The sequence below is a fragment of the Vanacampus margaritifer genome, chromosome 3 (assembly GCF_051991255.1).
Source record: "Vanacampus margaritifer isolate UIUO_Vmar chromosome 3, RoL_Vmar_1.0, whole genome shotgun sequence".
Lineage (NCBI taxonomy): Eukaryota > Metazoa > Chordata > Actinopteri > Syngnathiformes > Syngnathidae > Vanacampus > Vanacampus margaritifer.
The window spans coordinates 7,347,384-7,369,633 of record NC_135434.1 but is presented as its reverse complement, the minus strand read 5'-3'; the positions used below and the strand labels follow the sequence as shown (position 1 = coordinate 7,369,633).

Here is a 22,250-nt window from a genome sequence, read left to right as displayed (position 1 = left end):
ACAACAAAACATGTACCTCTTAATGTTTACATGATAGGCAGCTAGCATACGCTTGGCTTGTAACTTTTGTCTGCCTTGTGGACTTGGAGATCCAACTTGAGCAAAAAGGTTGATTGGAATCCCGACTCAGATAGGAGTTCCGACATTTGTGTAACTTCAACACGTCAGTTGTATCACAACTTACCCTGTTCATCGGAGCATTTCATTTCACCAATCTCGACCCTCCACGCGGCTTCACCGCCGACACCGCGCACCTTGAGAGCCGGCTACTAGTGGGCTGGGGCTCGTCCGGGGGGTTTGCTAGCTGCAGCAAGCCCGAATAGGTGCTCTGTTGCCGGTGCGTGTCTCCCTTTGAATCTGGAGCTCATAACATTCCAAGTTGTTCCCGCGGCCCCGCTCCAGGTAGCTCGGGATGGTGGCTTGTGCATAATTAAGCGGCAAGATCTAGATCCCGTCAGGCGGACGTTTTTAGCCCCACTCCCGTCGGCCTCCGTTGGCGCTCCAAGCCGAATACCAGCAGCCGGCGGCTGGCCCGGGATACGCGCAAAAAGACAAGGCGGACGAGCAAAAACGGTCGTAAACAACAGCGTTTTCTACTTCCCGATTCTTTGTTTTCATTTATTTTGTTAAATGTATGTAGACCATTCACCCCAAATTGACGAAGTTGTTAGTTTATTGAAAAATAAATAAATAGTTTTCTACTTCTAATGGGGTGAAGTGTTGTTCATATGCCGTAACGCTCTTCACTGCCCCCTATAGCCTGGGAGAATATCGACCACAGCGGGGGAAAAGCCACGATGTGTATGATGAAGGCAGCAAAACATGTGCTCGCAGGTGCACACCGTCAAGCAAAAACCCTTCAAAAGTGGAGGGTTAGGGTTAAAAAAAATACTACAATTAAGGCATACAATTTGGAAATACACTATATCTGCATCATAATAAAACCTTTAAAACTTAAGTAATTGAATATATTGTTTTTTCCCCCAAAAAATCTTTGAAATATAGTTTAAAAAAGTGAAATACAAACATTTATTTCAATGACAAAACTATGATTGGACTCAATTAATGTCAATGAGTCCTATAATAAAATACGACAAAGCTCCTGTCGTGGACGATAAACTGTGCAAGGGTACCTAATGTTGAGGCCAATGCATTCCTTTTACAAGCATCAGAGAAATCCACAAATGGTAGGGAGTATGTAAGTAAGTGTCCCCTACTCTGTATGTATAAATCATGACTGCTTCCTTTTTCCTCCTCTTGGTCTCTGGCACTCCTATCTTCGCCATCAAGCATCGATCGTTACTTATTTATTTTTCCTATTTGGGAAGTAAAGGGCGAGAGTGGAGGGCCGAGAAGAGTTGTTCACAAGGTTTCATCTTCTGCTTCTGGTTCAGCGACGGACCTGCAGGCTGCCTGGACTTCCCCACCATCTTCATCTTCATCATCAGGAGCACTCAAATCCCTCCGCTCCGAGGACAGCTGCATCGTTCACATAACCTCGCTTGCCCCCTCCTAGTGCTCCGCCATCGCCCCCCGTCCCCCCCGCTAATGATAGCAGAGCTTGTCCCCTTTCGCAAGCTTTTTCCACACAAACTCGCAACAAGAAGCGAGTGGGCACAACACACAACCCCTCTCCCCCTTTCTCCTTCCCTTCATTTTTTTCTCATATCACTCAATTCCTTCCCCTAAAAATCCCCCTTGCCTTCTGACCCAAAGAAGGCCTGAGAATGCTACCCCCCCCCCCCCCCCAACACATACACACACAGAAACATGACGCACACTTAACCGCCCCTCTGATTCCATACTGTTTTCTCTCACTGTGTTCACCCCTCAGTGCAAGTGACCTGCATCACAGCTGTGTGTGGGAACTTGCATGAGGGAGTGTGTGAACGCGTGTATTCACACATACCTGCGCACGATCGCTGCATGCGTGACTTACGTTGTTGTGCCCATTGTTCTGCTCGAGCCCCTCTCTGTCTCTCCTACACAAATCAAACAACTGATGAATTAACAAGGGCTCCACAGACGTGAAAGACAGCTTTTATTCACAACTCAAGGCAATAACAAGACTCACAGTCTGTTCGGCAACACTGTTTGGGCAACATCATACTGTCAAAATTAGGCCTTCAAAATAAAAGCACGTGTGTATAACACGTTTCAGCGCACTTTCTTCGGCCCCATGATGGCTCACTTAGCAGTCGCATTCAAGCTGTTGTGTACTTGGGGTGGGGGTGGGGGGAGTTAACACCCACAATGCCCCATGGGTGCGACACATCTGCCAACAACTACTAATAATGCTAAATTCAACTTATACAACAAACTACATACAAATAAATTCATAAATCATGTTTCATGAGTTATGATATTTCAGTTTCAGAAGGATAAGTGTTTTCCTTTCTGCTGTCAGTGTCCAGGTCTGATTTGTGAACATCACATGAAAGATCCTCAAGTAAACATTACTCTAAAAATGGTCTTTTTGTTACAGGTTACTCTTGCTTTGTTTCTGAATGCGGAAATCGCACAGAGCAGGGGTGGATCTATTGTAGTGAGATAAAGGGCTGTGGGCCACCCCAAATCATAAAAAATGCCAAAGTGTTTGCCTATTACCTTTAATTAATAATACAATTAATAAAAAAGCTAAGATCTCTAAGATATTGTATAATTGCTTGACTTATTGGTTTAGTGTGTTTAATAAAGTCAATCTTTTTTCTCAATTTTTCCGCAAGTAGCCCTCAAATGAAAAAGTTTGGACACCCCAGTCTAAAACCATGAGATTCCTCAGATAATGTAGGCGTACTTGATCTGCTCAATGTGTAAAATGCCTTGAGATAACCTCTTGTGAATTGGGGCCATATAAATAAAACTGATTTAACTTAATCCTACAAGTACTGTACATAGTTGTACTGTATGCGCGCGTGTATGTGTATGAGTGCGCGTGTGTGGCGGTGGCACGCGGCGCAGCGCTGGCTTCTGTGGCTCCTACTGTGCATTATATCAAATAAACAACGTATTACATGTGTACTTAACCAAGGGGAGCTGCTGCGCGCCGAAAGCTAATCCCTGTTATCGTTCCAAGCATTTCTCCCTTGATTAAGGAAGAGGAACCCAAGATGGTTGAGAAAGGCGAGTGAGGAGGCGGGAAGAAAAAAAAAAACACATTTGCGTCAACTTCCCACATACTATCCCTTCTCACTCGCTCTTTTGGCGCACTCGCTAGCCTTTCTTTGCCTTCTTCTCGTTCTTCTCCCTGTGGATTTTGCACTGCTCTTCCTTGTTTTTCGACCAGCGTTCAGAAGTGGGTCATCGACGGGCAGCGTTTTGAAGAACATGGGAGGAGAAGAGGGAAAAAAATGGTGTTCTTTCTATGAGAACAATCCAAGACTTCTTTAACAAGTAGCCCGCTTATCAAATTAAGCTGTCAAAAGCACATTAATAACAGGCAGCTCAATTCCCCTCACACACACAGAGGGGATATGAGGGGGTGCATTGGAAATAAAGAATGATCACTCACTGGCTGTGTAAAAAAAAAAACACACACACACCAAGGGCACTAATGATTTTCACAGATTCCCGCCTCTCTCTTACTCTGTATATTTCTCTTTCTCAGGCAAACTCTTAATATGATTATTGGCCATCAATTTAGGGGGGGGGGGGGGCACAGCTGCAGAGTCCCACTCATTTAAAAGGAAAACAGTATGCACCACATGCAATATGAAAAAAAATAAAAATAATTAAAACATCAAAGTCTTCTGCAATAAGAGAAAAAAATGACTTGGAAGAGTCACATTTTTTCTCAAGGCTCTTTTTTCCCCTTCTTATTTAGCTGTTTGTCACTCCAAACGTGAGGTGAGAAGAGAAAGTTAACACTCTTGACACCGCTCACATGACATATGCCCGAGATGCAGAAACAAAATTAACACCTCGGCGTGCAGATGGCAGTGAGGAGAGAAAACCACCCCGCGACCTCTCATATGAGTCCAAGTACCTCATTTCTTCAAATAGTGCTCTCCACTCCAATAAATGTCTCAAATACAAAAATAAATGAATAAGCTCAAATGGCAGCCCCCACAGGAGAATGAATAAATAAACTGGTGGTAACTGTAATTACCTCTAGTCATTGACACAATTGTTCACATATGGACATTTTAGAGTCTGTGTGTGTGTTGCTAACCTAAACAGCAGCACCTTACTGTCTCTGTGTGGTTTTGGAATATTAATGATATCATTTTCACTATTATATTGATATTTTTTTTATAATATTTATTTGTTTTAAATTCTAGTTTCAGTTCATTCATTTTTTTGCTGAATATTATTTTGAACAAGCATCATTATGTTTTATGTGCAAATGATAAAAATGAAAGTATTTATTAGGCATGGGCAAGTCCTGATCCAGGCTGATACCAAACGCCATTTCAAGATATCGTTACTCGCGACTTACGGCTGTTTTAGCATCATGAACTAGAGAATAGAATAACATTTTTTTAAAAAGATAAAAAATAATAATATAAATATAAAATTTGAAAAAAATAATTACAAAATTAATAATAATAATAATAATACCTTCATAAAAATGATCGTACTTGTACTGTCAGTCTGGAAAAAAAGTGGTATCGGACATTTATAATTTTTTAAAAAAAATTATAGGAATAAATATAAAATAAGGGCCTAGCACCGCTACAGTTTAGTTGAGCGTTTGCTTTTGCATTGCCGCAACATCTTTGTAGACTGTGTGTCCCTATTTCCCTGACACTGACAACAGTTTTTTTCCCTTCCCCAAGTCACTGATTTTCTCACACCCTCATCCTGTTTGCCGACTCCCAAGGGGGCAGTTCGGAGCGAGCCGGCGGCGGATGGATGCGGCGTGGAGGCCCTGGGTACGAAGCCGGAGCAACGGCAGGTATCTCCCACACTTCCCCGGCTATTTTTAACAGCGTCAGGCCGGCGGAGGTCCAAAAATAAGTCAAGAGGCCATTTTTACCCCGGGCCATCGAGGTGACGCCTCCTTTGGCTTACTCACATGAACACAACACTGTGCCAAAAAGTTAACAAGCAAAAGTGGAGGGGTGGGGTGGGGATCTTACTAAACAATAGAAGTGTCACTCTGTTGAGCACACACACACTCACACAAGCAGCAGACAAAAGTCAATATCAAGGCAGAGCTATTTCTGTAGAGAGCACTATTTAGGAAGTGTGGGCCGGGTGCCAGTATTCTCCTCCATCGTCTGGGCGCTATACAAACCTCAACTCTTTCCTCTCTCTCTCTTTCTCTCTCCCGCTCCTCACCCTTTTTCCACCCGACCCTCTTTCCATTGTCAGCCCTCGCTCTCTCTCTCTGAGCGTTCTTCTACACGGCTATTTGTTTTTCCACCGGCTCGAACCGCAGCGCCAGCCAGGTGAAAGCATCTCAAAGAGATTCAAAAGTGAGAGAGCGGCCCCCGCTCTGGCCGGCAAGGCTTGAAGTGAAGCAAGCGCGGGGCTGGAGTTTCAAACAAAGTGCCCCCCTCATTCATTATACATGCTCCTCCACTGAAAATCTCCTTCCGCAACACCATCTCTTCTCCTTTCTCTCCATCTTCCTGCTCCTTTCCATTCTCCCCTCCCCGCAACTCCTTCCCTCCTCCGGACGAAGCATCCATAAAGTATGAATAAAATTAATGACATCATGAGCTGCACTTTGGAAAAAAGGGCATGCATCACAGTGCTACTGTACAAGAGCCGGACCAAAATAAAAGGAGAGATAAGGCGTGGGTGTTGTACAGGGTTGCCAGTTTGCCACAGTTACCTTGACAAAAGGAATTAGTTACTTTACTGATTACTTGTTTTAAGAAGTAACTTAGTTACTTTATTGATTACTTGCTTTAATAGTAAATTAATTACTTTACTAATTACTTACTTTAAAAAGTAACTTAGCTACTTTACTGATTACTTGCTTTAAAAAGTAACTCAATTAGATTACTAGTTAGTTCAACCTTTTTGACTTAGTATAATTATTTTAAATGAAAAATATATATATTTTCAGGATTCCACTTACCATACATTTAACCAGAAAATACAATAAAAAATACTTACTAAAAAAATAATTTAAAAAAAATTAAAATAAAGGCAGTCTTTTTCACTTGGCACATTTAACTATTAATGTTGTAACGACGAAACTCAAAACTATTGCATTTGTGGAACTTTGTGATGTGACTTTGAATGCATACAACCATGTGATCTTTTTTCCCTTTTTTTCTTTGTTATTGCTATTGTTATAGCTACATAGATAACAGTATCAACTAAATAGTGTGCAACAAACCTTAATATTTTTGTTTTTAGCTGACAAACTCAAAATAGCGACTGTACTTAAACAATGAAAACACAAATTTCTCATCTCCCTATGAACACACAAGTGTCAATGCGCTGAATGATGATATTACTTCCTCAGACGTGAATGTTAATTTGAATACTCCCACAATGCATTTGGCTACATTCAATACCAGAGTTTCCATTTTTTTTTACGTGTTTTATTATGTGTAGCTATTTGTTTAATGATTTTATACTTGATAGGAATCAGTTGTCTTCCTGTATTTGTTATTAACCATGAGTGCGCGCGAGAGAGCTACTGTGGCTGAGAAGCGATTTATTTAAGTCTCGTCACTAGAGTATCCCGCAGGCAGTCGATTGCAACTGCTTCTAGTGGTGTAACATCTCACATTCTTTGAAATGCTGATGTTGTCAGCATCTAACAACGTAACGTTCAAGGAGGTTTGGAAACTAACTTTAATCTGATTTCCTTGTATGGAAAAAGTAACGCGTCAGATTCGTCGTTAATCCAAAATTTGCTTATTTAAGTAACACGTTACTGACATCACCAGGGCCAAGCGAGTACCCTGAAGTCTTTCACAAGCTGGCCTCTAGTGTGGGAACAGTCCAGATGACGCTGGAAAGGAACACTAGTGTGGACTTTGGCAGGTCGAAGCCTCTTGTTCGAGACGGAGAGCGCCGAGTTGTGATTCTCCAAATTGCCTAAACTCATCCGAGTTTGGAAAGTTGAAACATTCTAATGTGACGTGAATTAGCGCTGTAATATTGTCCATCGCAGCAGGAGGAGAATTTCTGAGACAGCGGCGGCAGAAAGGCGAAAAACTTGAGTCATTTTTCCCTCTAGGCTGCATGTGTCAACACAAGATCGTCTAAAAATACTCGATAGCGGGAGCGCCGGCGATTGCGGCGGCGCAGAGGAGAGGATTCAGATGGATGCGTGCTCGTGCACAGAGCCGCCTCTGTGCGTCTCGCCGGACTATACGCTACCGATTGACTCCGCGGTGTCGCAGGCGTGACAAAGATAAATTACAGTCACCGGGAAACATTTTTTGAACTGCTCTCTAGATCTCTTTTCTTGTATTTAATCATTTCTTTGATGGTGTAGCGACCGGTTAGTCCAAATGTGGACCACCTTAAAGAGAACATATGTTGAAAGTTGCCACAGGTGGGGGGGGGGTTGGGGGGGACTTGTGTGTCATCATGGGGGATAGTTGAGCTCAATACAATACAAGCACATCATATCTAAGCAGGTAAACACACCTGTGGTGGTCCAAGATAACATGTTGTCTTTCTCACAAGCTTTAAATTAAATTCTCAGGAAGGGTGTCAAATGATTTAAAGTGAGTTAGCTCGTTTAAAAAAATTTTTTTTAACCCCTAGGCGTTATTGTGACCATTTTTTGGCTTTTTGTTGGTTCTGACCAAGCCATTTCAAAATAAAATACTGCCCACGGGATTTATGTGAATCTGTAAAGTTCAAATATTTAGAGTGAAATGTACAAACTTTGTTTTAGTCTAAATATTTTCTTTGTCTTATCATGCGCGGCCCAACAACTCCCTCCTCCTCTCCCTATCCAAATATTTCAAGGAGCTTTGGCCTCAAGCATGGTGAGAGGTCTTTCGGGTGTCTCTTTAGGTGGGCTAATGCTGACGATACCATTGTGTGGTCAGCTCGCGGCTGCCTGAGGACCACCCAGCAGGCCGCCGCCGTCGCCGCCGCCACCGCCATCGTGACCGACAGGCCAGGCAGGAAACAGGAAACAGGAAGGAGGAGGCAGGACGTCCTGTTCAACTAGATCGCCGCGTTCACTACGACATCGCTGTGGCGTCATTTTAGAAAATAAATAAAAACAGGAGGTGTGATTGACTGAGGAATATGATTTGTGTTCCATTTTTTGGAGTGGGAGTTTGAGGGCTGAAAAGGCAAACGCTCCTTTTTTCAGATGAGAACAGAGACGACGACGCGTTTGCATTTTGAATATACACCAGCAAGAACCTCACACGACTCAAAAACAAAGGCACAAACATTCCTATGTGCAGACAATAAACACAAAGCAGCCAAAAACAAAAAACAACTTGACAGAGAAAATATTCTTAAGTGTGTTTTACAATACAATTAAACATCAAAGGCTGATCTATTCCGCTGTGATCTTTAACACCCCAGTGAACAAGCCCCCCCCCCCCCCCCCAAACACACACTCAGACACACACACACACACAGAACACTGCTGAGCATCAGCGCTAATTACTAGACAGAGACGCAAGACTTGGCATCATTATGCAAAAATAAGGACATTTTCAAATATATGCATTCACCCAAACACACACAAGAGTGTTATTATATTTGTCTTTGCTCTATACAATATTTTTTAAAGGAGGTGCATCCAGTATGAAGATGCATAAAAAAGTGAGATCAAGTCTTATTTCTCTAATTTCATTAGCGCAATAATAATTTAATTATGGGCATAAAAGCATAAAAGGCAGGCTGGCCTTGTGTAACAAACTCCATAACAAGCCCTTGAGTTAGCGCAAAACTTTTTTTTATCTTCTTCACAACAGCCAGTGGCAAATGTGTGTGTTTGTGTGGGTCAAAACGATCTGAAGGATGACCTTTGTTTGTATCATATTGAGATCATTCTTTTATTGGCGGGCTACCTGTTCCTCATGATTTGATTTACTTGACTCCTCTATCACCTTCTCCTTTCAGCCAAAAGGGAATGAAGTCCAATTACTGCACTTTGATATCTCCCGCCACATCTTGCCAACCAAATGAGCGTTCCGCTGATGGTTAACTGAGCAAACTCTGCGAAACCTCTTCCAAAATATTTCAAACACCATTGGAGGAGGAGGAGGAGTGGGGGGGGGGGATAAATACTTTAAAGCATAGCAAAAGGGGGGTGTTGAATTATTTGTTTAAACATGAGCGCCTCTGATGTGTCTATGAAGCTAAATGTTTTCATAGATCTGCTTTTCCATGAGGAGCGAATCATCAAATGTGCATTTTTTTCCCCCTTCCGGATTACATGTCTGTGTGGCACACTTATTTTCACATGCTACATTTATTTTTAAAAAATACATAAAAATCGTCCCTAATTTAATTTCCCTGGGATTATTATTATTTTTTTTCAAATGTTATCACCTATGCTGGATGCATTGCATACGCTGATGATACACACACACACACACACACGCACAGTTCTTCCTTTAAGTAAAGCCTCACTGAGCCCCCAGTGTACAGCAAAGTGCCCTGACAATCGGCTCAATGCCCCGGCCAATCACAGGGCCACGTGACCCTCTAATCCCTCTCTGAGAGGGGCAAGTGTGTGTTGTCATTGTTAGTTTTGTGAAACAGCGCCCAAAATCCCACATGATTTGTCCGGAGGGAGAAGAGGCGAAACAAAAAGTAGTCAGGACAGTGGTAAAGTGTCTCAGGGCTTTTTGTCTATGCATGTGCGCCTCTGTGTGTGCGTGTGGGTGTGTGTGCTTGCACGGGGTCCCTGAGATTACAGTGCTTGGCTGACAGAGTCCTCAGTGTGTAATCGTGGGTCCACATGCGAGCACTCACCTTCCTCTGAGCGGATTAAGCCAACGTTAAGTCCCAAGAGAGCAACAGGCCAGACAGGACAACTTCATTGACCGTGACCACAGGAGGGGGGCAAAGGGACTAATATTTGGCTTACACTAAAACTATTTTCACTGGAAAAGTAAAAAAAAAAAAAAATGACTTTCACAAACTCTAATTGTAACTTGGAGAATTTGAATGCTTTTAATTGCACTAAAGGGAACTTTCAAGCTGACATGCTGTTGAAGACTTTGAAAAAAAAATTTTTTTTTTGAATTGATACTTTAAATAGAATTATTGTGAATTACAAAATGTGTTTTCATGAACTACATTACCATCATTTCAAATGAAGGGTCATTGTAATAAAGGGTGTATTTTAAATGAACCGTGTGTGTATATTAACGGTGAGTGTGAATGCAAAAAGGAAGTTCTACGGAAGCTTTATATTTCAACAGACTGCTTTGGGAATTTGAACATTCGAAAATGACTTTTGTCATCTATAATTTAAGTCAATTTAATTTCTAATGTGCCAGCCACTCAAAGTTGACAAGTTAATTAAGGTGACATTATTAAGACTCAGCCTGCAACAGGTTTAATTGAACATATGAGACTACATAAAAATGACGACAAATAGAAAACACATTTTATACACAGCCACATGGGTCAACAGTGTAAATCATCAGTTTATGGCTCAGTCATCACTTGACCGCTAATATTTCTTCAGATAATATCTTATTTTACATTTATGATCAGGACTGTTATTTTAATATAAAAATATATAAAGTGATTTTTTTCCCCCTGGTAAATCAGTGCATCAACGTGTTTAAAGAGGTCCAAACATTAACCAAAGAAGCTTGCTTGTCCATATTTTAGTTATTAGAGTTACAATTTTAAAAGATGATTCCGTTTTATTCCAACACTTTAAATGACACTTCTTAACTGTCAGTTTATATTCACAAGTCAAGCTTACTTTTAAATGTCATATCAATACGAGTTGAATACAATTAACTTTTTCTTTCTTTTTTCTTTTTTTAAAGTCAGATAGTGTTTTTAGTTGTTTTTTTTTTTCAAACGTTGAAGTGTACGTGCGCCTGTATGTGGACACGATGAGCTTAACTCTCCAAACAGACCATAAACAATGACTTAATGAGCCGATTGTCACCGCGCAACTCCAACTTTGTTGAAAGGTGGGAAATTTAAGCAAAAGAAAAAAGAAAAAGAAAGAAAAACTAAATGAAAAACGCTAAGACTCAATTAACGATCAAAGACGACATGCGCTCGCTCGCTTCTACTCACTTTTAAGAAGGCAGAAAACGCATCCGTCTGGTGTCAATGTGGAAGAAGGTTGCGAGCAGCGAGGAGCAGGTCCGCCGGTGGGTCGGGCTCCGGGTCCGGACGGGACAGCACAGCACGGCGCAACACTGACAGGACGCGAGACAAGCCGCTCGATTGAAGTGGACGGACTCGGGGGCCGATCGAGTGCGCACTTAAAATCCAGGAGCGCAACTTAGCAGAGGACGCCGCTGGGAGGGGAAAAAAGTCATCTACAGTACACGCTGGGAGTCTCGACAATGTCACGGAGAACTACGAGCGCGTTCTCTCTCTCTCTCTCTTTCTCTCCCTCCCTCCCTCTCTCTCTCTCTCTCTCGCTCTAATCGCTCAGTGAGCGTGTGCGCATGCAGGCAGGGGCGCGCAGCTGAGGTGTCCGTCGGTACCGCGAGGTCGGGTACAGACCCGGTGGATCGGTGCCGGTGGGTAATGCAGGTGGTGCTGGTGTACAGTGGAACGTCTGCTTTGTTTTTTTTTGGGGGGCTTGATGATTTTGTTTCTTTCTTCTCCTTCCCTCTAGTCGTGACACAGTCTTTCCATTAAGCCTCTTCTTCTATTTCCTCTTTAACACAGCACGGCTTCTTCTTCTTCTTTTTGTTTTTGTTTGAGTACTGAGAAAAGGGGGCGGGATCACATTTGCCTGGAACAGGACTTTTATGAAACAGGCACTCTGCTCTAATGGTTTGTTATAGAGCGACACCCCCCACCCCTTTGCGTGGAGTGGACCGGTATTGCCCCAACCTTTATTGAGCCAAGACACATAAGTTTGACTCGAAAAATATCCCGGCACACGGCCAAACAAAAAATCTCAGTTCACTCTCAAACTGTGAGTGAAATCTTGGCCTCTTTAATAAAAAAAAAAGTGTTCATTGTGTGCCATTTTAGGGAACATTTTTTTGGACCACTATTAGACTAAAGTGTAATTGCACATGCACTACAGTAGGTGGCAGGAGTATTAACTCATTGGTAGAGGTGTACTTAGAAAAATGATGCTATTTATAGTTGTGGCGGAGATTTGGAGGGCACCAAATATATATTCAAAGAATAATTGAGAAGTTATTGAGTTAGACACAAAGCTAAATGCCAACAAAACCTTCTGCCATCTAGTGGAAGAGGATTTAATTGTTGTACCAGTCACCATACAGAGACTACGTTAATTGTAGTGGGGATGTTCCATACCACTTTTTTTCACACCGATACCAGTACAAGTACTCAACTCTTGAGTAGCCACCGATACCAAGTACCGATTCCACTAGTACTTTAAATTTCCCCCAAAAAGAGCAATGGCAAAATTTTAAAGACCCATATATCCCAATGTAGCATTTTCCTTAAAATGACATGAAATGTATGGTCATTTTCTCTTTTTCTAATTTCTAATTCATAGTTCCTGATCATAAACAGCCAAAAGCAGTGGGTGGCCGAGTAATGATTCCTTTATATAAGGCTGGTGTCTCCCCGATACAATACCTAGTATTGGTACTATTCGTAGTAAATAAAAAGTACTTTTTCAAGAAATTGTGTACCGCATCTTAAAAGCCACACTAAAGGTAACAGAAGACAGCTGTAAAAATAATAATAATAAAATAAATACTACTACTACTACTATTAATAATAATAATAATAAAGTATTTTAAGGGCTACAAAGTCTTGTCACAGGTTTGGTATTAATTCTGCTGCTGCTGACACTTAAAATTTTCAACCTTATGCTTGACGCCTGCACCATTTTGACCTCACAGTCCAATTTGGACTACAATCGTGTAAACGGAGCTTACATAGAAATTCCCTCACTTTGCAGATTTTGTCTAATGCAAAACCTTTGAACACAACTCAACAACCCCCCCCCCCCCCCCCTCTCTGGTGGTCCCCGTAAAAAAAGAAAAAAAAAAGTTCCACCTCCCGCATGGCGCCAATCATTGTGGAAGAAGGCGCAATCTCCAGATGATAAGGCCTGACACAGACAGTAAGCATGGGGAATTAGCAAGCCCTTATCCATCCAACCGAATGATTTCAAAACATCCACTCCACTGCTGTGACGATAACAATTAAAGCAGCAAGTTTGCCACTTCAGATAAGCGCCAGACAGGCTTTATGTACAAAGATGAAACCCGGATAGGCTTTGTAATAATCCTTGTCTATTATTTGAATATTATATGGCTGTCAAAGGGAAGATTTTTGAATGGTTCAAATTTGTTCCTTCAGTGCTTGTTTGGTTTCTCATTAACCCATGCGTATAAAATGAGGAAAATAAAACAGATTTCAAATGATATCGATGCGACACATAAGGACATCTTTCATTGCCATAGCAACATATTTTCCTAATTAAAATGAATTTACAGACTTCTGTATATGCAGTGCTCACCACATTGGTTTGAATGTAAATACAAGGGGAAAAAAATACGATTTTTGCTTACTGCTCCTTTATATATTTGGTCAACATTCGTGACTACTATATTGATTTTTTAGAGAGATATTGTAGATATGCAGCCTCAAATAACCTATTTACAACTAAAATAGTTTTTTTACATCTTCGTCCCAATGAATAAAGAAAAATAGTTTCAGAAGCCAACATGATTTGCTCCAATTTCTCCTCCATGTCAAGGTACAATTTGTGAACACTCTTGGTTTGGTTCTTAAAGTAGAGATCTGCACAGTGCAGAGGCAGATCTATTATAGTGGGATACAGGGCTGCGGCCACCCCAAATCCTGAAAATGTTTGCATTATTACCTTCAACAGATAGCTATGACGTATCCGAGAGTAATTTTCCCCCAAAAATTGTATAATACATTATGTTGCTATCGGGCAGAATCCTTGCGTCTTGAAAATCTTGCTTGGGCTACAAAACACTGCATCATTGTCATCAACAACAAATCCTTTTCAATTGCTAATTTAAATATCTGAAAAGGCACTCACTTTTGGAGCTGTCATTGATCCGAATGGTGGAGAACTCATTGCTGCCAGTCCTTCACATCAAAGTGTGCACTCTTATGACCCCTCGGTCAGACAAAAAAAGCCTTTAATATCTCACAAAAGCAAACAGCTGTGTTTATATCATCTTCCCCAAGCTCCCTTTTTTTTCAGAGGTCTTTGGCCATGTTGTGTGATGTAATAAATACAATGAGCTGACTAAGCAGCGTAATAGGCAGAACAAATCTGGACCAACTTACCTTTGTGGCTGATGTGCTTCCTTCTGCATCAAAGCATTATAGCGATCCGTTTTCAACAAAAAGGGGTTACTGAAATGTATGTCACCTGACTATTTTCAGTCGCTATTCTTAAAAACAAAAATCAAGACTTTCAATCTTGAGGAGACGTAACGCTGCACGGCTCACACAGATTGAGGAAGAAGCAGTTTTGTGACACTTCAGACAGTTCAAAAGTCCAAGACTGTTAATATATTTGTTCTTATACTAGTTTCAACACTTTAAAAGGTAAGCCACGGTTCAGCTGTATCCCAAGATTCGTCAAGCTACGTTTGCTAGCTGAGTCATTTCCTGAGCCCTGAGCTACTGTGATGTCATTTTCAGTCGACAGCAAGTGGTTGCTACCTGAGATGGATAAAACTGCTTAATTCATATTCCACAAACAAAATATTAATCTGAATGTTGCGTTTAGACTTGTGGGTGTTTTTTTTTTTTTGGGGGGGGCTTCTGGAGTACGAGATACCGAGCCCCCGATACGGGCTGTTCGGTTCCTGCACGACCGATGTCAGAGTTTGGTCCGCATTGTCGGCAATAAGTTAAATTCGTCTCCAGTGAGGGTTGGACTCCGTCACGGTTGCCCTTTTTCACAGATTCTGTACATAACTTTTATGGACAGAGTTTTAAGGAGCAGCCGAGGCGTTGAGGGGTTCCGGTTTGGTGGCCTCAACATTGCATCGCTGCTTTTTGCAGATGATGTGGTGCTGTTCGCTTCTTCAAGCCGTGATCTTCAACTCTTAATGGAGCGGTTCGCGGCCGAGTGTGAAGCGGCTGGGATGAAAATTAGCACCTCCAAATCCGAGACCATGGTCCTCAGTCGGAAAAGGGTGGAATGCCCTCTCCAGGTCGGGGATGAGATCCTGCCCCAAGTGGAGGAGTTCAAGTATCTTGGGGTCTCGTTTACAAGTGAGTCTGCAGTGATGGCGGACTCTGAATCGGTCCGTTGTGTTGAAAAAGGAGCTGAGTCGAAAGGCAAAGCTCTCAATTTACCGGTCGATCAACGTTCCTACCCTCACCTACGGTCACGAGCTGTGGGTCGAAAGAACAAGATCCCGGATACAAGCGGCCAAAATGAGTTTCCTCCGCAGGGTGTCCGGGCTCTCCCTTAGAGATAGGGTGAGAAGCTCGGTCATCCGGGAGGGACTCAATGTCGAGCCGCTACTCCCGTCGAGCCGAGGAACCAATTGAGGTGGCTCGGGCATCTGGTTCAGATGCCTCCTGGACGGCTCTCCCTGGAGAGGTGTTCCGGGGATGTCCCACTGACGGGAGGCCCCGGGGACGACCCAGGACACGCTGGAGAGACTATGTCTCTCGGCTGTCCTGGGAACGCCTTGGGATCCCGTCGGAGGAGCTGGTTGAAGTGGCTGGGGAGAGGAAAGTCTGGGCTTCCCTCCGAAAGCTGCTGCCCCTGTGACCTGACCCCGGATAAGCGGTAGTTGATGGCTGGATGGACTTCTCTTTTTAAGCAGACTAGTAATGCACTAAAATAACAGATGATGTGGGGTTGGGGTTGTGGGGGTGGGGGGTCTGAGGATATAAAAAATAATAAGAATGGTAATTTCTTGATGGACTGGTTTTAAGCGTGTTTAAATAAAATTAAAGTTGAAGAATTTTGACGTTCAACGCTTCGGTCTGCTCTATGATCTTAATCCCCCCCCCCCCCCCCCAACTATATGTAATATGGAAAAGACCTCATTATATGTACTTGAGTAAGTCGACACCAAGCAGCTTCCTAATCTTTCCTTCCTTTCAAGTTCACCTGTGAAGCATAAGCTTTGTGCGACCGCACGGGACATTGCAGCCTATCAAATCAGTTGATAAATAAATCAAGCTGTCTAATCTACTGGACGGGGGTGGCCATTACGTTTTTGTAATGCAACCTTGCTGGTGTCTGATGACTCGGGATGCCACCTTCGCATCACCTGACCTTTTAATCTTTAATAGCATTTCCTCTGCCCTACCCAGACCTCTGATAATCAGGACTTTTTTTTTTTTGTCGCGATAGGGTCGTGAACGCAATGGCATAAATACAAAGACAGACAGACAACAGATTGCTTTTTTTTTTTTGCTATACTGTACAGTCACTTATTGATGCGTGTTCTTGCAACATACCACGTTCAATGTTCCTTCATCTGCCGTCTCGTAGCGTTCTTAGCCATTCATCAGAAGCTCCTCTCAGTGTCTCACTTGAGCTCTTCTTTGGTTGGCACCTGGAAAGAGAAGCAAAGGAGGAGGAGGAGGAGGAGGGAGTGAGAACCTGTCACAAACATGGTAATTGTTTGCATAGAAGTGAGCAGGAACAACACCATCGACATAAATGTGAGTGCGTTTGTTAGTGTGCAACACATTTTCAAATTTGGTGTGTGCTTGTGTTTTAATCAATGAAATCTCATGAAATACAAATAAATTCAGTTCCATCCATTACTGGATGGGAATATTGTGCCAAAGTCTGAGGCCATAAGTGGATGTCGACTATAATACAATGTCACTAAAAAGTGGGGGCGGGACCTACAGTGGATGTAAAAAAAAAAAAAAAAAGTGAACACACCCCTGTTTAATTTCTTATGAAAAAAAAAAGCCGTTCCATAAAATTTTCCACCAATAATGTAACCTTTAACCTCTGCAACCCATAAATACATGAATATGAGGAAAGTAAAACAAATAAACAGCTGAAATAATGTGGTTGCACAAGTGTTCATACCCTCTTAGAACTGGGCATAAAGCTGTCTTCAGAATGAAGCCATCAGACCAACTATGGGTCAAAAATGGACCGATCCTCTACTTGGGTCTATTTGACTCAACTTTGAGTCAAGAAATGTGTCTTTTAGTGTAAAACAACTCATAAATATTGTTCAGATCCTTTACTTTGGTCAAATAAAATTGGGCCATTTTGTATAAAACAACCCAGAAAATTGGGTCAAATTGACCCATAAAGTGAATCTGTCCATTTTTTTTTTAAATCTCTAATTGTGTTACATTTGACCCAACTGTTGTTAGAGTGAAACTTATGTTAAATGAGAGCCAGCACGCACTTGCCGCCAAGTTCCTCTTATTCACCCAAGATAAAGTTCGGATGTTCTGGTAGGCTTTTCCTGACATTCTTATTTAAAAAAAAAAATAAAATAAAATAAATGAAGATGTTTTTCATTACATTAAATGTCATTTGTCAGTAAAATAAAGTTATTTTTCAGTTTTAACATCAACACACAACTCACTTTTTATACTTGTATGACAGTTAATGTCTAAAAATGTCCATTTTCTGTTTCCATAATAATCTATGGAAACTTTTATGATAAATCTGTATATAAGTGGTCTGATTTATAGGCAAGTGTGCAAAGAGCAATTCCTTTAGCACATTTGACTGCAGACTGCTATAGTCAAGTCTAAACATTGTTAAATGATAACATTAAAGACTTATATGATTGAGATATACACACTGCCGCATAGCTGCGTGCGAACAAACCAACGGCACTGTAAGATTGAATAAATATACTCTGCACCGTTTATGTCATTCGGAGCCAAAGCAATTTATCTAAATGGAAAGTAATTACAGTATAAGTTTGCCTTCTGAAACCTTTCCTGTCCAACTCAATACATATCTGAGCCCTTGATCACATACTGTATGAATGTGATCCTAAGCTCATTATTTAAGGCGCGAGTGTGCCCAAGTGCAGCTGACTGTCTCGTCAAAGTCAAATTAACAGTTTAGCAAAACAATTACGTTGATTCAAACACGCAGGCCTGTGTTTACACACGAAAGGCGTTTAAGCAAGTGCAATTTTGCCGAGGTTTGGCATTCGCCGTAAAGGAAAAGGGAGGGGGGGGGGGGTGGGATACGAGTGGATGAAACGCACACGTGTGGTTTGCAGATAGCGATCTCGCTCGGATTGTTAGTTAAGCTTCTCCTGGCAGCCACTTCACAGCATGTGTCACACACGCAGACACACAGAACAGCTCGTCTCCCCAAAAAAATGTGTGTTTCTCTAAAAGAGGTGGAAAGAAAGGAATGTCTCTCCCAAGCAAAAGGATATAAACACAAACACATTTCCGGGGCGATGCAGGGAGAGCGCAGGCTCGCTGCAATCTGTTGTGGCTTCGGCTCACGTGAAAACACAAGCTGCCACTCACAGGAGAAGACGTTGGCAAGCAGGCGCTGCTCTGGAGAATTAGCCGGCTATTACAAAACACTCAGTAGTTGTTATGTGTCACATGCATCTGAAAGATGCTTATCAAGTATTTACAGCTTTCCGTCAGTGCGTCGTTCCCAATTGATTTTGGGACAAGTTTGATTCTGCCTGACTCCTACAGGTACACATTGCATTGAAAGCTCATTAAATTGAACTGGGTTTGCTTATAAGTGGACAGCAGGCTACAGTTAGTTGCTAAATAGTTACTTTCAACTAGTGTGTTCATTTGAGTTCATTTAAAGTTCCTTTAACACCACTATTTAATTAATGGCTGGAAATACTGGAAAGCCTGTACTGGGGGAATTTCAGTTGCAACGCAGCAGACACATCCACATCAAAATCTAGCAGTAATACATTTAATAATAATGCATATATTTGTGGAGGCTGGGGTCAAGTTGAATTTTACAATTTTAAAAATGTGCAGACTTTCACAAGTTACTTCATGTTAAAGATGAGCTCTTAATATGAAACGAAAAATGCACTGAGCTGTCCCCAACGTCTTACAAATGCAATTATGCCATCTAGTGGCAGAAAAATTACCTTAACACAAATAAATATCACACTAATTTACATATTTTTAATTTTAACTCAATTTTATGAATTATTAAGAAATTACTGTATCAATTTTTTTTTACTAGTTTAATTTTTTTTCCCACTTTTTTGTTAACAAGAGTTTGAAAACTTAGAAAAAAAATATTCTATTGTAGATTTTATTGTACATTTAGAACAGATATAAAATTTTCGATTAATTGTGAGTTAACTATTGAAATCATGCGATTAATTACGATATGCAATACTGGAAAGCCTGTACTGGGGGAATTCCAGTTGCAACGCAGCAGACACATCCACGTAGAAAACTAGCAGTAATACATTTAATAATAATGCATATATTTGTGGAGACTGGGGTCAAGTTGTATTTTACAATTTTAAAAATGTGCAGACTTTCACAAGTTACTTCATGTTAAAGATGAGCTCTTAATATGAAACGAAAAATGCACTGAGCTGTCCCCAACGTCTTACAAATGCAATTATGCCATCTAGTGGCAGAAAAATTACCTTAACACAAATAAATATCACACTAATTTACATATTTTTAATTTTAACTCAATTTTATGAATTATTAAGAAATTACTGTATCAATGATTAAATGATGTGGACATTTTTTTTTTTTCACTAGTTTCATTTTTTTCCCACTTTTTTGTTAACAAGAGTTTGAAAACTTAGAAAAATATTCTATTGTAGATTTTATTGTACATTTAGAACAGATATAAAATTTGCGATTAATTGTGAGTTAACTATTGAAATCATGCGATTAATTACGATATGCAATAATTTTTATCACCTGACACCCCTAATATATATATATATATGTGTGTGTAAAATACGTTTTTGTTTTTTTTTACATTTTATTTTATCGTGGACTAAATTGAGTGACAGTGAGCCTATATAATACACATGACCCCCCCCCCCACACACACACATTCAATCCATCATGATCAGCCCTTGTTCTTGGTGTTAGTCATTCCAAGCATTATATTAAGCATAATTTGGCTCTCCTTATTAAACAGATTTGTAATGAAACGCAGTGCAATATCACCAATAATTATAGTATGAAGGGATTTTTTTTTACCAGCGTGCAACATAATTAGGTGAGCAAAGGTGACAAAAATCACTTAATTAAGTCATGTAACCTCATATTACAGGGAATAAAAAAAATCATAAAACAGAAACTCAAAATGCTCACAGAGTATTTTTTTTCTTCTTCTCTCGTGCTCACAAATAAGCTTTTGTGATTCTGGACATTATGAATATTTTGCCATACAATTTAATTTGTATTCTTGTCCTTGGTATTTCATAGTCACTTTGCATTTTAAGACCAATACTAGCAAATGCCTTTACCAAAAGTAAAAATATACATATATGGCATTAGATGCCCTTTGAAAGCACGTTTTGGCCATTAACAGCACCGCGCAATCATACATCTTGTTGCAGAACAGAACCTCGCCACCTGCAGAATTTCAGTAAGAAGGTATTACCGAAGACCTCATGGCGACCCCTGACTGAGCGCAGTGTCAAACACGAGACGGCGGAGGCCATTTTGCATGTGCCGTGTTTAACCAACAGTGTTCTAACTGTACACCTTTTATGCATAATGGATGAGGCACAAGCTGAACAACAAGCTCTGCCTTTGTTCTGCCTGATGCTCCTGTTACATCACAGGAAGCGCCCCATGGTCCTGTGACCGAGCTGACTGGCTGCGCCGCATCGCCACAGGGCGGGCTGGCAGGCGGCTCAGTGCTGGTGTTCAAACACTTGATGATGGAGGGAGCAAAATAAAAAAAAATTTTAAAAATGGTGATATCCAGGGTAGTTCAACGTCATAGCGCAAATCGGTTTGAGGATGCTGGTTGACCTTCAAGAATGGGAGTAGAACTAGTCTGTGCCACTTATCTGCTCAAGCAAGTAATAGTAAAGCAACTTTCACTGTTATACAAGTGTAAAGGTCAACCAGTGTTAATCACGTTAAAGGCAATTAGAGATGGACATCTGCAAATGATTCGAGGACGTGAGGAATGCACATCGCGCCGGAAGTACATCATCGTATGAGACGCCAGATGTAAACAAATATGTTTTACTCATCAATAACTGGACACTATCTTACTCATCAGAAAAAAAAGTGTGTTTATTACAATAATACATTTTCATGATTTAATTGTGTGTCTTTCAAAGGTGACACAGCTGTGAGGGAGGGTGACCACCTAGCGCTCTCTATTGACAAGCCATCACTGCATTTTTGCATACTGTTTACTGTATACGTAGTCATTGGCTTATTACTAGGTTGTTACATAGTTATTACTATGACACTACTTTTTATTCTGACCGGTACCAGTACGAGTACTCAACTTTTGAGTAATCCCTGATACAGATACCAAGCAAGTACCCACACCACTTTTGATCCATAAAATCCCCCAACAAAAAAAACAGTATATCTCTCTATATCCCAATATAGCCTTTTGACTTAAAATTGCATGAAATGAATTTCAATTTTCTATTTTTCGAATTTTTACTTTCTAGTTCTTGAACGAAAAACGGCCACAAGAGGGTGGGCGTTACCGGCGACATCGCAAGTACTGATACCTTGAAATAGTGGCCTGGTATCGGTACTTACTATCCTCGGTTATTAAAATGGCTGCACGGGTAATTTAATGGCGTCACAAGGCAAACCGAGAACACAAAAGCCAAGAGTCCTCAGTGTTTCCGCTCCCTATAGTAACCACTACACAGCAGTCCCTCCTGCAGCTGTTGACCTTGACAATTAAAGATCACTCAGTGACGCTATTCCTTCCACATGCTTTACAAGCAGCTGATAGCATCTGATTGTGAAGTTGAAAAAAAAAAAATAGGATGCATCTAAACGAGGCTCTGATGCGTTCGCTCCTGCGCGCCGCACGCTGGATCTCAGCAGATGAGCGGCTGCGTCTAAAGCTCTTTGTGCCTCCAGGATGGCCCCCCAACTCATTCTTATTCAGACATGATCAGAGGGGAGGCAGGCAACTGAGATTAGCTGCAGATCAAAAGAGCTGCCTCGCGCCAGCGCTTGTGTTTTGTAGATTTAGGCCGCCCCGGCGCGTTGCCGTTGTATCATGGCGCCGGAGCGTCAGGCTGATATTT

The 22,250-nt window shown here is 41.3% G+C and overlaps 1 protein-coding gene across 8 annotated transcripts in view; it reads right to left on the bottom strand.

Annotated features, from left to right (window-relative positions):
- mef2cb (myocyte enhancer factor 2cb) overlaps positions 1–22,250 on the bottom strand; it is a 92,700-nt gene that overhangs the window by 67,710 nt on the left and 2,740 nt on the right. For 3 of the 8 annotated variants that reach the window (XM_077561369.1, XM_077561367.1, XM_077561370.1), the window contains exon 1: positions 11,161–12,999. The gene's annotated coding sequence lies outside the window, so the exon portion shown is untranslated. Of the gene's footprint in view, positions 1–11,160; positions 13,000–16,503; positions 16,602–22,250 lie in introns of those variants that run through there. The other 5 variants (XM_077561362.1, XM_077561364.1, XM_077561363.1 and 2 more) reach the window with 4 other exon arrangements.